Source organism: Triturus cristatus, chromosome 7, assembly GCF_964204655.1.
Source record: "Triturus cristatus chromosome 7, aTriCri1.1, whole genome shotgun sequence".
Lineage (NCBI taxonomy): Eukaryota > Metazoa > Chordata > Amphibia > Caudata > Salamandridae > Triturus > Triturus cristatus.
The window spans coordinates 380053630-380067399 of record NC_140590.1 but is presented as its reverse complement, the minus strand read 5'-3'; the positions used below and the strand labels follow the sequence as shown (position 1 = coordinate 380067399).

At 46.1% G+C, this 13770-nt stretch overlaps 1 pseudogene; it reads right to left on the bottom strand.

Moving 5' to 3' along the window:
• Positions 1-3660: 3660 nt before the first annotated feature.
• On the bottom strand, positions 3661-5474 carry LOC146809729 (uncharacterized; annotated as a pseudogene).
• Between the last annotated feature and the right edge of the window lie 8296 nt (positions 5475-13770).

Genomic DNA, 13770 nt, shown 5'->3' with positions numbered 1-13770 from the left:
CTGTGGAGGAAGACAAAGGAAGAATTGTTTTCCTCTGCTAAGACATAAAACTTTTCGTTAACACGTCTCTAATTCCCAGACATCAAGCATTTATTCTTACCCCCATCTAGTGTTTCTCCTTGGAAAGCAGCTTCTTCTAACCATTCATTTTGTCTGTTACAGTCCCCTCTTGCTGAAAAAGGTTTAAGAAACTCAGGATAGTCAGTGGCCTTCGCGAAGTTGGGAATTACTTCCACACTCAGTCTCTCACTAGGACCATTCCACCTTATAGCTACCTCAGCAACTGGATCCATTTTCCTCTCCCAGTGAACACAAGTGATGGCAACCCTTTCTCTTGCTTGGATCTGTTGGGGTGCCACCGACTCGTGACTGATTACTGAAGGGGGTACCCAGAGTCGACTAACGCTATTGCCGGGTTCCGATTAAGTTCTAGTGTTTTCCTGTATTTCCGGGGACTTCCTTCCATCCACAAGACATGTCCTCTGGTATAACCCACTTCCATGGGTTTGGGGGGCTGAATCTTCTTGGGGCAGTTCCAGGCTATGTGACCCCTCTCTGCACATTGGAAACATTGTGGTCCCTGACTGGTTTCTTTTCCTAGATTGCTGGGCATCACGTTGTTTTCAGAGTGGGGTTTGGGTATAGGCTTTGGGATACTTATCCAACTCTGGACTAGAGAGGTTTGGCACAGGGGTGGGTCGCTCTGAACTTGTAGGGATCTGTGGTAGGCACAGGCCAAGTCAATCGTCACAGGCACGGTAATATTAGGATGTTGACAAATCCATGCTCGTGTTGCACTTGGCAAGGCTTCCAAGATCTTCTCCATATACACTTTTTCCAGGACTTCTCCTACAGACGAGGAGGTTAAATTTAGCCACCTGCAGCCCAAGTGCTTTATATGGTAGAATATAGCTCTTGGGTTATCATGGGGATTCCATTTCTCCTTCCTAAACTTAACACAGTAGTACTCTGTGTCGTATCCCAATCGTTCTAATATAGACTTTTTGATTCATGCATAGGGTGTTGTTCCAGCTGGATTAGTGGCTTGGTAAGCCTTCTGCAGCTCCCCTCATAAGAGGGGTGCAACATACTGACCCTTCCGCTCAGAAGGCCAAGCAGCTGTGGTTGCCAACCTTTCAAAATTTGTAAAGAAGAAGTCCGGGTCATCCCCTACTTGATACTGCTGCAAGACTGAGCTGGGGATGTTTGGGGGAATCTTAGCACTAGATATTGCATCCATATGTTTCAGTATTGCTTTGTCCTGCCCCTGTTGGTTATCAGCGATCACTTTATGGCAGTCTGTAGGTTTTCCCTATCCTGCTGGGCCGCTTTTGTTTGTTACTCTACCACTAGTTGTAAGTGCATTTGACCTTCAGAGAATTGCTTTGTCATGTCCTTCATTGTAACGGTCTGAGTCATAACTGTAGCCTGATAGGACTCCATACAGGAATCCCACTTCTGACACCATTTTAACAAGCTTTAGTATATGACACATGGTCAGTGTGGGTGATGGAATAGTTTTATTCTTTTTGTTAGGGCTTTTAACCACTATAAGCTATAGATCGACACAAAGATGTGTTCTCTTCGTAGTGTCACTCAGTTTGTTCTTGCTGGAACCCTTCACGGCGTCTTCCTAGTCCTCCCCACTTTTAGCTCAGAGTGGCCCTCTGGGAAACAAAAACATACCGGCTTTAAGAGATCAGGCCTGTTTCAGTCACTAAATCCGTCACCAATAACGATGTGTCTAACACTATCCCGTCAACAAAAGTACAAAGAAGAAACAAAACATAACCAACTAAAGGATGTCTCCTGATAATCCTGGAGACATATTCATTCCAGAGGTTGATATCCACCAAGTAACCCAGTTCTTCAGAGCTCTTGTAGGGAGGTTTCAGTAAAAAGGTATACCCCTCGTAACCCCACCAAATACTTCCTAAGTAGTGCCCGCCATCAAATACTATTTGAACCCCTTCCAGAGACTTGCCTGATGTCACAGCTCCTGAATGGAATCGCAACGGTCTGGCCTGTAAAGCCTTTTACTGGGGACAAGCCGGCTCCTCTGCTCCTTGCAGCAAATCTCTCTGGGCTTCCTGCCAGAAGGGTCAGGCTGCTTGCCTCCTACTTGACTTCCTCATCACTCCTCCTGCCACCTGATGTCTGGTTGGTCTCCTTCCTGATATCGGTGATCCGTATGGCTCCTGTCTGCACTGGTTGTGTCTCTCTCCTTCGAGCATCGTCTTCTCTTGCTTGCGGTGCTGCCTCAGCTTTGCCTCCGCATCCCCGCCAGCTAGTCCGGTCTGCTCCTGCAAAGAAGGCCAGCAATGACCATGAGGAGTGGTCAGTCCAACCACTAGAAACCTGTTAATAGAGTTCCTCGGACCGACGATGTCGGCCGTCATGGAATCCCCAGCTGTGTCTACGGCATCCTGGCCACATTGAACTTGTTGCTGGCTGTGAAGATGGGGTCGACGGAGTGACATGCATTGTGGGTGGGCCCCTGGAATTTCCTGGTGAGTCCTAGGATCTCAAGGCTCTCGAGTAGGGCTGTGGAGTTGGAATCTATTCGGACTTCGAAACAGAAGTTGAGGTTGCAGAGTAAGATGTATTAGTTTGAGCTGATAGCAATGAAGAGTGTGAGGAGATTGCTGGGTCCTCCCGGCCTTGGTGTGCAGCCCCAGCCACTCATGACCTTTTCAGGAGAATACTGCAGAAAGGTGAAGTCAGTCCCCGCTGCTATGGGACCTGTCTTTCCACAAAATGCTGCACATTTGCCTCCAGTGGTATCTAGAAGCACATAGTGGCAAGGAAAACGGGTTAGGCACATTGGTAGCACTGCAGTAAGTTAGTGCTTTTATTTTTTAAGAATAGGGGGTTTGGTGCACAGCACATCCCTTAAGAGAGATGTGTATGGTGTAGGTAAAACCCATGCAGGAGAGAGGACCTGAAAGTAGTAAGAGCAGGTTTCTTGGGCATTACATAGGTTATAGGTCAGACCCTATGAGATGTTGGCCAAAGGAGACTCCTAGGTGAAGCTTCCCCCTGCCCCCGGTAAGTGCGTGGGCATCAAGCTGTCCACACTAGACACTAGCACCTGGGAATGTGTCAAGCAAGCAGATCCTTGAGCAATTGCAGGATATAGGATTGAGGAACTATGGTTAATAGCTCATTACAGGGTTGGCTTTAGCGCTGGTGGCGCCTGGTGCAACAATGTTGGCATCCCCCATCCATGGTGGAGGTGGTGATCACCATGGATTCCCTCACCACCACTTTTTAACAGTGCCCCTCAAGTCTCCATAACCACTCTCTTTCAGATGCATTTAATTAGTTTTATAGCGCCACTCAAACCAGTGTAGGGTGTCAGAGCTCTTTGCATCACACACACATTACACAGAGACAATCAATCATGTGTAGGCTTTCCTGTTTTCAGTTTCTATTTTTGGTAGTTCTGGTGGTGTTTTGACAGTGTTTTCCAGTGATTTCAATACCTAATAAAAACCAGTGCTTTTCAGTGGTTACTCATTGACGCGCCATAAAAAACAACGGAAACGGTGTTTTACCGGTGTTTATGGAACGCTTTGCTTTTATTATTGCTGGGTTTCTTCATTGTTGCATGGTATATAGACAGTGTACGTACAGTGTATATGAGGGCCAAATACATTTTTACAAGTCGCATATATTGTAGTACACCATACAATATTTCTTCAGTGATTCTTTGGTCATTCGTGCTCTCTCTTTCCTTCCCATGTACACTTTTATTTGTGAAAAGGCCCTCTCGACATTGGCACTTGAGACTGGCAACGCCAAAACAGCCAGTACACAATTTGCCAACTCTGGCCACTGACGTAGCTTTCCATGCCAGTACTTGTGCACCTCAAGGTTGAGATTCTCTGGGCCAGGTTCTGCAACATATGCGTTGAACTGGGTGCATATGGCCTCAGAGGTATTAAAGCAGTCAAAAATTAAGCTGTACTTTTCAAAGTCCGGAGAAAATTCCCCTTTATGGAAAGGATCTAACACATGTGCAGTGTACCAAAGTGAGGCTTCATTGACTTCAAATGCCATGGTTGGTGAAGGGACATTTCTATGCATCATAGCTAGCCATTTTTCATGCATTGTGAAATAAAATTTCCTGAATTGATCCTTAACACTTCTTTGCTTACCAAGTGGCAAGCATTCTTACAGGGAACATGTTGCAGTGCCAAAGTCACTAAAAGTTTCGCCAAGCCTACTCTCGAGGAGATGTTTGACATCTACACCAATTATGCCGAACACTTGATAGACAAGGGTGTTTTCTTACTCAAGTTTTTTGATTATGTCCACTACAGCAGTCATGTTTTCCTGTAAAAATCTAAGAATGCAGTATATTGTACTTTTTTTGACATCACTATCAATATGCACCCGAAGATCCTCACATTTCTTGCCTTTTGCATCATCACTAAGCAAAAATTCAGTAAACAGCCGCCACATAGGTAATATTGCATTCACGGCCTCTAGGACTGAGAACCACCGACTAAATGACACAATTGGGATGACTCTTTCTTTGCTGCCACACAAAACACAACATGAGAAATATTTGCGTTTGAGTTCCCGCGCATAACGAAACAGTGCGCCTGAATGGACTACAAAATCAATAGTATTCTTAATTAAATCAGAAGATTGTAAAGATGCTTTCAGCATACCACCTAGCAAGTGGCAAGGATCTCTTACAGGGAAACACTTCAGCTCAGGCATTGCTTTTGACAGGTCATCACATAACTTTTTCATATATGTAGCTGAATCGCTGCAAATACAAACAATATCACTCCATCCTTGTTAAACTGGGTAAGAACTCTCTGCAACAGGATTCCAAATGACACTGCGTTGCATGTTTCCAGTACATCTAGATCTGCCATGATGATACGTCTGTACCATCCATTTTTTGCATCACAAAATGTGATTAGCACTGCCACTGCTGGGTCGCCACGGATCTCTGGAGTTTCATCAATGGTGACAGAGATCTTTATATCACCTTGGAGTAACTCTGAAATATGTTCAATATCTGCAAGGAACACCTCTGGGAGGTATTTCTCATACATTTGTGTTGCTTTTGGTAATGTTTTGCATGCTGGTGCACACTTGCGGAACAGATTCCCAATCGGTCCATCGGCTTGGTGTAAGCTGGTTCCAGATTGCACTACGGCACGTAAAGATTCATGTGCCACATCCTTTTCTTCCTCACGTTTTCTTTTGAAGCGTGTCATTGTCTCAGCAAGAGACATCTGGCATAGGCTGTCGCTATTAGGTGTTTTTTTCAATTTCAAGTGGGTCTTGGGGACAAGATGTTCAGCAATTCGGCTTGCAGTCTTCCCAGTTACAATTGGGACAGTCACTCTGCAAAACCTGCAAATTAACATCTTTTGCCCACGCACTTCTTCAACCATGAAATCTTTGTTTTCCAGCACATAATCTGCTGCCGTCTTTATTCTGCGGAGCATGTTGAGATCAATAAAAAAAACACTTAGAAACCGGTTGCGTACTATTGAGAAAATAATGATGCCACTAAACAGGCTGCCAACCAATTGGTGAAATTAAAGAACACATATTTGCGGCATAGCATAAGAATCCATTTTATGTTTTAAAAAAAAATTTGATTCTGGATGTATCTTGTAATGTGTTCCTAACTTTAATGTTTTTGGGTACGTATCACATATTTCTCTGGACTGTAGCTACATGCTTATGCCAAAGATACCAGGATTTCAGTAGAGTTTTCTCAGTGAACTAAAATCCTGTCTCAGTCACTCAGTGGTGGCTAGCGATGTTTGAAAGTAATGGGGTGTAACATTCATCTTCGACTTTCAATGAATGCGCAAAGTGAGTGACACCAACTGTCCGAAGGGATTTGAAGATGAAGGATATTGTCACATTCACTAGGCATACAAATGTATGCAGACGGGCTTTACATTATTATCGTTAACTCACAACATAATTCAGAAGTGGTGGGGACTTACTGTTTCTTTTCATTTTACATTATTGCTACAGCACTAGCAAGATTTTTTCAGATTTGCGCTTTTTGTTTGTCAGACAATGATGATGGAGTTTAACTGAGTAGCCAGATCCTAGTGACTAGTGGCAGAGGCTATGTCATGAAATCATTGTGTGTGCGCTACGATGAAGCAATCGTTTTATAAGCCTCGTGGGAGCAGTTCACACTGAAATACACCAAATGCTGCTTTAATTACAAAAAAAGCGGTGCCTTTCAGTTTATACGCGCATGGGTTAGAGCCATCTATACCCAGAAAAAATATCACCATTTCTTTTGAGATGGGCAGAGGCGCAACTAGAGCCAAATTTCGAGGAGGTTGTGGGCTAATAAAACTTTTGGGGGGTTGGGGGGGTAGTAATTCTTCCAGCAATCTGCAGAGTGAAGATGCAGGGTTAGAAGAGGTTGTAACGCAACTGGTGCTCATGTAAAGCGCTCTGATACCTCCGGCTCTTGTTGGCGCTATATAAAACACTCCCCCCCCTAAAAATGTAATAATAATACATGCCAGATTTTCACGATAGCTATGTAGCAAAAAAAATCACACACCAATTATATATGGAACATACTGGGGTGCCAAAAAGCATCACTGCGGCACAGAGCAACCCATGTCAGCACTCCTGCTTACAAGAGGCGACCAGATCCATGTGCGTCCTCCAGTCCCCGCCTACACAGCATACCCAGCACTTTTTCAAAGCATAGAAATTAATTACATGTATTTCTTCTTGTTTGTTTACATTTTAAGCAGCAGAGCAGCCCTGTTATTAAGTATTAGAGCGGTCCACACTTCCTGGCTCTGTAAGGCCATCTGTTTTACTTCCAGTGTTTTTGTGCATTATAGTTTCAAAAGCCAAACAGGACAGACTGAGAGATTTGACCCATACATCCACGAAAGGCCATAGACAGACAGATCAAGTGCACCAAAAAATTTGTACTCTTAAATAAGATACTTCAGCTGAGGCAGAGGCGCAACTAGAGCCAAATTTCGGGGGGGGGGGTGCTAAGAAAACATCTTGGGGGGGGGCTAATTCTTCAAGCAATCAGCAGAGTGGAGCTGCAGGGGCTCTAGGGAGGAGTGAGAAAACAACAAGGCCTCACTAACAAGCAAATGGTCTTTTAAAGACCTCCGAAGTACTTGGATGCGGCTGTGTTTGTGCCTGGGAAGCTGTTTCATCCCGGGCTGACACACACGACGGTGGAGGAGGGGGGCTGAAGCCATTTGAGTTGCGCGCCTGATCTGATGCCCTTGGAATTGCCGTGCGGATACTTCATTCTACCCAAGCCTGGCACTCTCTTTCTGAAATGCTGCATTTTTCGCCTTCTGGAAATGGAGTGAGTAGGTCCAGCAGTTACACAGTACGCACTGTAGACCGAGACACCTATGATGCAGAGGGACAGAGTAGGCAAATTACCTAACCTCCAGGGTGCCTAATAATGAGGAGACCCTGTCGGAGTAAGTGGAGGCGATACCTGCGATCTGAGAGTGGAGGTGTGGTGTGGAACAATTCCCCCTGGTGCGTGGTGTGGTTCCCGGCAGCGCGAACATTCCCTGCCCGGACTACAGTCCCCAGCAGCACTCGCGGCGGATCCGGAAGCCGCAGGACACTTTGGCGCGCCCGGAGGCGCTTAAATTGCAGCAACGCCGCTGACAGAGCGGGAGACCCTGTCGGAGTAAGTGGAGGCGATACCTGCGATCTGAGAGTGGAGGTGTGGTGTGGAACAATTCCCCCTGGTGCGTGGTGTGGTTCCCGGCAGCGCGAACATTCCCTGCCCGGACTACAGTCCCCAGCAGCACTCGCGGCGGATCCGGAAGCCGCAGGACACTTTGGCGCGCCCGGAGGCGCTTAAATTGCAGCAACGCCGCTGACAGAGCGGGAGACCCTGTCGGAGTAAGTGGAGGCGATACCTGCGATCTGAGAGTGGAGGTGTGGTGTGGAACAATTCCCCCTGGTGCGTGGTGTGGTTCCCGGCAGCGCGAACATTCCCTGCCCGGACTACAGTCCCCAGCAGCACTCGCGGCGGATCCGGAAGCCGCAGGACACTTTGGCGCGCCCGGAGGCGCTTAAATTGCAGCAACGCCGCTGACAGAGCGGGAGACCCTGTCGGAGTAAGTGGAGGCGATACCTGCGATCTGAGAGTGGAGGTGTGGTGTGGAACAATTCCCCCTGGTGCGTGGTGTGGTTCCCGGCAGCGCGAACATTCCCTGCCCGGACTACAGTCCCCAGCAGCACTCGCGGCGGATCCGGAAGCCGCAGGACACTTTGGCGCGCCCGGAGGCGCTTAAATTGCAGCAACGCCACCGCCTCGCGGGTCCGCGCGCGGGGCCGCGCCGGGCTAAGCCCGGGCAAAGGGCGGGCCCTCTTAGGCCCTCAGAGGCCGAGTGAGGCTGGGCTGGGCCCCCTCCCATTGGCGTGTGATCGTGGGACACCATTTTTTATCTATAAACGGACCTCACCCATTAGGTAAAACTGTTACAACTTCTTTTTGTTTGCAGTTATCTTAGTGCAGATATTAGGGGGCGGGCTGTATCTGTATTCCTTTACAGTAGATAATGAGCTCCAAAACTTGCAAAAGGAATGGGGGATTGGGGACTCTAGACAGTTATCTAAAACACGCTGAATCTGCCATTGTAAAAGAAATAGCGTCAGTGGAACGCAGACTATCACTCGAACCCCCCAGGTTAGTTGCATCTTGCATTCCTCCTACGACCATTGCAGCTGTTGTACCCCCCGATGATGCCAATTCTTGCACGTCCCAAAATGGGTCCGAAGTGGTGGAGACCCCTTTAGTTACACGTGCCCTGCTGACAAACCCTAGTCCTGTCCCCTCTCCCGTAGCCGTTAGAACTAGACAATCAAGAGGCGCTTCTAACCAGCCTTCTAAGGGGGGCAAACTCACGGCAGGTAAAAGAAAGGCTAATAACTCTCTGGGAGCACGTAAACAGGCAAAAATCCCCAGAAAGTGCAATCCTGAACAGGGGTTGCCCCAAGTTAATCCTAGTGTTCCCTGCTTAGTTGGTGAGTCATCGTGCGGGGGAGTCAACCTCAGTACATCTCAGGGCCCCGACATTGGTAACATGTGTATAGGGTCAGAGATAGCGTCCATTATTGATGCTCGCCTCAAGCTATTAACTGTACCGCTAATGGCTATCTTGAAACGTATAGAGGACCGCATCACCAAAATTGAGTCTCACTTTCAAACTAAGGCCCCAAATGCTGATCCAAGACATGCGGTAGTTAACTCCCTGAATGCATGTACAACCTTAGTTGACAACATGCTGGATTCTATGATCACTACACACCAGCAACCTATACTTCCTTGCACTACACCAGCTATAGGCTCTTCCATCATTTCCCAACCCCCTATTGTTGAAGGCATATCTCAGGGTAGAGAAATACCCAAACTGAATCCAAGGGGGAGGATCCGTTCTGCGGATCGGCCCCCAGGGAGGGACTCGACACTACACTTACCTCCAGAGGCCTGCCCTTATTCTATCATTTTAGCTAATGTTCCAAAGCTTGTGGACGGGAACAGCGAACATTGGACTTCATTAAAAAACAAAGCCCTTCACTATTTGTCAAATAGAACTGTATTGGGGCAACACTTACACAATAATTTTTTGATGATTAGACGTGTACCTTGGGTGGGTAAGACTAATAAGTGCTTAGATGGTGACTGCATCGTCATAAGTTTTAGATCTCCAAGGCTGGTTGAGGACATTCTGAGGCAGGCAGGTTCTGCCAGAGTTCATTACGATTATGTTAATGTCTTCCCCCTGGGTTTTTTCTATCCCCCCGCTCCTGACACAAGGATGACCGATAACTATCAAAAGAGCCGCACATCCCCTGATTATGTCGTACCTATTTTCAATAGATATTCTGCCCTTTCCACTTTGGATGACAACGAGTGACTAGGGCAGCCTGAACTAAGTGTAGTGCTTGAAACCCAGCCTGCAGCTCAAGACATGGTTCCTCTGACAGTTAATAGTGCCTATAATGGTCCCACAGGCCCTCTAACCAGATTGTTGTCCTGGAATATAGCAGGGTTAAGAAATAAGTCAGATGACCCGGCCTGGAGACAACTTATCTGCTCAGCTGAAGTAATCTGTCTCCAAGAGACTTGGGATACGGACAACTCTCTGAGTTTAGACGGATTTAAAAGCTTTTTTGCACCTGCTGTACCATCGCATAAGGGGAGGGCCAAGGGAGGTTTGGTCACCCTGATCTCAGCTAGCATTCCCGGCTCGCTGACTCAACTCGATACAGGCTCATGCAACTGTTTGGCAGTTCAGATCTCCCTCAGTGGGGGTAGTAATTTTTTAATCGTTAATTTTTATAACTCCTTTCACAGAGACACCACGGTTGACCATCTTACCGCATTACACTGTTTTTTGGCTAAATTTAGAGAGAAAATAGAGACAATTTGTCCCATCATTATCCTGGGTGACTTTAACACTCACAGATGCCTAGAAAAATGCTATCTGGCGGATCCCTTAGGCCCAACTGAATCACGGGAGGCCCATTTTGAGCACTCTTCACAGGGTGCACTCTTGGAAACAATTCTTGCTGACCATGGCTTGTTACTTCCTGCCATGGTGGATGAGAACATCCCAACATATAAAGGGAATGGGAAATATTCTGTGATCGACTATATCTTTATCAGTTCAGGATTGAGGAACATGACTAAGGAATATTCGGCAGGTTGGACACATTTCAGTGACCATAATCCTGTGGTCCTAATCTTGTCTGATCTCTTTTCACAGCCTGCTACAGTCCCCGATAGAACGGACAAATCTCTTATTCGCCCAACTGATCAGGATCGCAGAATCAGATGGGATAAAGTCATCCCCGATGATTTCTTTGCTAATTTGAAAAAGAAGGTTGGCCCTGAGTTGACCACTTGCCTTGACCTGGAAGCAGGGAACATGGAAGTACTAGGGGCGTATTCCGTAATTTGCTCCCAGATCTCAGCTGATCTTCGGTGCCCAGCAAAAACAATGGACAAGGCAGACTTAGGCTGGTTTGACAAAAAGTGTTCCTTGGCCAATAGAAAATTGAGGGCGGCCTTGAGTAGCAAACCTTTGAACCGGTCTAACATAGCCCAACTCAGGAAAGATTATACTAGAACCTTGGATATCAGGAAAAAGGAGATCCGGGAGGACGCTTGGGAGGAACTTTCTTCCGTTGACGTCCTTCGCAACAGTGCAAAGTTCTGGTCTGTTGTTAATAAACCTTTCTTTCGCGATCCCTGTAATACTCAATTAGACTGCGGTATTGGAGTTCACCAGTGGCACTCTCACTTTAAGTCAGTCTACGAAGTGGGTATGAATGGTGGATTAAATCCCCCTCTTCCCACTATTAAACAATATACTTTATTCGTAACTAAGGGCGAGGTGGTTGAGGCCATCGGTAAGATGACGAGCAATAAGGCTCCGGGTCCCGATGGCGTCCCCTCGGACCTTTTTAAATCAGACATTGAGACTTGGTCTACAGTTTTGCTGAACGTTTTTAATAGGGTCTGTGTCGCAGGCATCCCGGACACTTGGTCCGAGTCTGTGATCATACCCATTTTTAAAAAGGGTAATAGAGGGGACCCTAGTTGCTATCGCCCCATTTCACTCATCGATTCCGCAGTTAAAGTCCTGGGGCGCGTAGTTCTGGGTAAATTAACAGATTGGCTGGAGGATTCCAACACCCTTTCGTGCCTACAATACGGGTTCCGTAAGGGCCGTGGCACCGTAGACCAAAGCTTGAATCTCTACCTCTTAATAGGTAAATACACTATAGCTAAGAAAGGGACGTTATACCTGGCCTTCATGGACTTATCCTCGGCTTTTGACCGAGTGAATCGGTCGAAATTGTGGGAAATCCTCCTCAAGCAGGGAGTAGACGAAAATCTTGTCTATTTTTTGGCAGATCTCCATAGAGATCTCTCTGCAACTGTCAGATACGATCGATTGGGTAACTGCACCGGTAAGATAGGAATCTCTAATGGTGTAAGGCAGGGCTGTATTTTAGCTCCCCTCCTTTTTACACTCTATATCAATGACCTTGCCACTGCCTTAACAGAGTCTTGTAAGGATATTCCCAAGGCCGGAAAGTATCAAATTCCTGCACTATTATATGCAGATGACGCTGCATTGTTAGCGCGTACAGCAGTAGGGCTTCAAAGTCTTTTAGACACATTTGCCGACTTCATGAAAAGACTTGACCTAAGCGTGAACTTCTCTAAATCTCACGTCATGACTGTAGGGTGTAAACCCAAGAAAATAAAGACCATGCTATGTGAGGGCCATGTTTTATCCAGAATCACCAGCTTCCCATACTTGGGGGTCATCTTTGACGACAAATCATCTTGGGCCCCTCAATTAGTTGCAAAACGTAACGCTTTTGCTAGATCCATTATAGGCGTTCTGGACTTTGCTCGTAAACTGGGGGTGAAACCCATGCAAGCTATACTGAATATTTACGCAGCTAAATGCATTTCCATAGCCATGTATGGTGCGGACCTGTGGGGTTTCAAAAACGTGAAGGAACTTCAGGTGGTAGAGGACAAGTTCTTAAAATCCATTCTATCACTTCCCCAGGCCACCTCGGGTTATATTGTACATCAAGAATGTGGGGTTGGTTATCTAACGGATCGGATAGCTTTAGCTCCCCTACTAAAATGGTTATCAATCTGGCTAAATCCGGAACTCGATTTAAACCGTGAAATTATAACAGACTGTTTATCACTCGAGTTCGGAAGGGCTATTCCATGGCTTCGTTACGTCAAGAACTTAAGTGACGATATAGGTCGCCCTGACATATTTGATAACCCCAACAATCTATCAAAGGCAGACCTTAAATGGGTAAAAGATATATACAAGCGCAGAACCACTTTAGCCAGAGAAGAAAAGGAGTTAATGAAACCTACAGTCAAAGCCCATCAGCTAATAAAAACCACATGCAGCATAGAACCTTACTTGACCATTGTGAATAATATGAATCATCGCTTTTTATTGACAAGGTTTAGACTGAACAAATACCATCTCTTGTTCACTGATTCTGCAGGTTGGATGAAGGACAGGGACTTAGAGATCTGTTCATGTGACAGATACTCCCTTAAGGATACTGTTCATCTTATCTTTTTTTGTGAACACTTGTCCCCTCTCCGCAGAAAATTCATCATCCCTCTTATCAAGAACAAGGGATTCAGACAAGTCAAACCTGCCCTTTTGTATCTCCAGCTGCTAAGTACTACTTGGGAGATTTTTAACATTGCAAATTTTTTGACTATTGCGATGAGATTAAGGAAAAAAATCAAGTGGTCCTAGTCTTTTTTTTTTTTAAATTGATTGTGATTCATGAGCAACTCGACCTTGTCCTATTTTAATGTAGTATTTTTAAATCATGTGCACATGTGTATTTTAATTGTAATATATATTGTATTTATTGTGATGTTTTGCACTTTTATGGCTCTTGATATGTGCCGAATAAAGTAATTTTGACTGACTGAGTAACACTTTGTGCTCGAATGCCCTTAGGCCAATTTCACGCTAAGACACAAATAGGCCAACCCTTCACACACACAGAACTTACCTTCTGGGCGTTGGAGCACTTGGAGCACTGGCAGTCGTCGTCTCGTCATCGTGGCGGTCGGAAGTGTGGTGCGGTGTGTGGGGCCAGACAAAGTACGGGCAGTATTTTCAATGGGACCTGGCCCCACCCACCAACCTTGGCAACCAATGTATCTCCCCGAATTTAATGGGG